The sequence below is a fragment of the Panthera leo genome, chromosome A1, assembly GCF_018350215.1.
Source record: "Panthera leo isolate Ple1 chromosome A1, P.leo_Ple1_pat1.1, whole genome shotgun sequence".
In the NCBI taxonomy this organism is placed as follows: Eukaryota; Metazoa; Chordata; class Mammalia; order Carnivora; family Felidae; genus Panthera; species Panthera leo.
In genome coordinates this window covers 131,770,305-131,772,613 of record NC_056679.1, presented here as the reverse complement: position 1 = coordinate 131,772,613, position 2,309 = coordinate 131,770,305, and the positions used below count along the sequence as shown (strand labels likewise).

At 38.4% G+C, this 2,309-nt stretch overlaps 1 non-coding gene across 1 annotated transcript; it reads left to right on the top strand.

Annotated features, from left to right (window-relative positions):
• Nucleotides 1-466: 466 nt before the first annotated feature.
• LOC122202515 lies at nt 467-576 on the top strand. Its single transcript, XR_006194711.1, has one exon. It is a non-coding gene; the product is annotated as a U6 spliceosomal RNA (small nuclear RNA).
• Nucleotides 577-2,309: the final 1,733 nt, after the last annotated feature.

Sequence of the window (2,309 nt, the reverse complement as noted above, 5' to 3'; positions counted from 1 at the left end):
TCCCCTTTCCCATATGGCCATCTGTTTTTTTTCTTAATTCCACACATGAGTGAAATCATATGGTATTTGTCTTTTTCTGACTGATTTATGTCGCTTAGCATAATACATTCTAGCTCCATCCATGTCATTGCAAAGGCAAGATTTCATTCTTTTGGATGCCTGGGTAATATTCCCTTGTAAATATACCACCCTCTTCTTTATCCATTTATCAGTTGATGGACATTTGGGCTCTCTCCATAATTTGGCTATTGTTGGTAATGCTGCTATAAACATTGGGGTGCATGTACCCTTTGAATCAGCATTTTTGTATCATTTAGGTAAATGCCTAGTAGTGCAATTGCTGGATCATAGGGTAGTTCTACTTTTAGTCTTTTGAGAAACTTCCATACTGTGAAAACAGTTTTGGAGGAGTGGTGGGAGTAAGAGCCCTTTTGGAGTAGATTTAAGAGAAAACGGGAGTGCTCGCTTCGGCAGCACATATACTAAAAAAAAAAAAAAATTGGAACGATACAGAGAAGATTAGCATGGGCCCTGCACAAGGATGACATGCAAATTTGTGAAGCGTTCCATATTAAAAAAAAAAAAAAAAGAGAGAGAAAACGGGAGCAGAGGAATTCAAGGATGAATGAATACATGACCTTTATCTCCTTTTAGCTTCTGTTGTCACCATTAGATCTTCTGTTGTCTCTTCTTCTGGATTATAAACTCGTTAAAAATGGGAAGAAGCTGTATCTTTGATACTGACATAGGTGTCTGGAACCTGGCACACTGCCAGCTTATACAGCAGGCACTTAATAGATGTTGGCTGACTGACTGGCTGATTGAACATTAAGGGTACAGTTAAGTTTGAAACTTTTTGGGTTTCCCTTGTTTCCTTTTAAATTCTTCCTTCTTTCCCCCCAACACCCAGACAGCTGCCCAGGGTCCTGCTACCTATCCCCCTCAAGGGTTTACCTGCTACCTGGCTGCCTCCACTTTTTCATCCTCCCTTCATCCCTCACCAGTCTGATATTTGGTCCACACTGAACCTATTCCCTCAGGGATGCAAGGGGGGTGGAGGGTGAGGGGGTGGGGGGGTGGGGGGGTAGGAACAGGACAGCTAATCTAATAAAAGAACTTCAATTTTGGAAACTAGCCCCCTAGTGTGGGCGTTTCTAAGAGGTAAAACCCACCCAAGAAAAGTATTCTAATGCTGAGTAGTAAAGGCCAGTAGGAACCAGATCTCACGATATAGTAGAAAGAACTTGAAATAGGAAAGTGTGGGGTTTTTTCGTATTTAATCTGAATTACACACATCTAACAGGAATATTAATCAGCTGTTTCTAATAGAATAAGAAAAGAGGCCAAAACAAAGCACCACAGAGCTGTTCTTAATTACTTTCTTATGGGATTAGCTTTTAAAGTTGTAAAATAATATTAAATTTTTTCCAGTGAGGCATGGCTTTATCTGTCTAATGATTTTAATGTACTTTCTTCAAATTAGTCACTGTAGACGGTTGATTTTAGGCTGCCATATAGCCTTTAGTTAATTTTGGAGCATGGAAAATGAATTGCTGGGTTTCATTTATTCATTTATTTAAGGGATACTCATATATGTTAGACACCATCTAACAACAACAAAAACCAACAACAATAAAAACTCCGTGTAAAGCAAGCCAGATAGTATCACTTTAGGAATTAGCAGCAGCTGTTGCCATTAGAGTGGATAGGTTAAAAATAACTCCAAGTTCTCTCTTGTTCCTTTTTTAACCTCTCCTTTGCAATTATGAAATCCCATTCATCTATGATCCTCAAGCATTCATATAAATATATTTCAAATAAATGAATCCTCAAACACATAGGAGCTACATGCTACTGCAAATGAAAACATTAAGGCACAAAGGAGGAAACTTAGTTCAAGTAATTTGACGACTGTGGCGCTGAAGCCGCAGAATTATCCGGGCATGAAGTCTGCAAGCAGCTTGATAAACACCTTCCGCCACGTTGAAGGTAAGAACTGTAGAAATTCAATAAAGCAAATTATTTCCTAAGGGAGAAAACACACAGGAAGGGCACTGAGAACATTTTTGTCATCTGGGTATCTTATTTTTTCCAGACAATTAGCAAAAAGTGACCACAGGAATTTCCCCTGGTTTACAAAGACTGCCTGGAAACTAATGATCAGCATTTGGGGTTGAAAGAGCCGGGTGTAATCTGTAAATGATATGGATATCAAAGAATATAAGTGTATTATTATGAATTCATTAATATTTGAGTCAAAGGTAAATAGGAAAAAAAAAAAGAAGCGAATCATGTAGGTACTGAGTTTT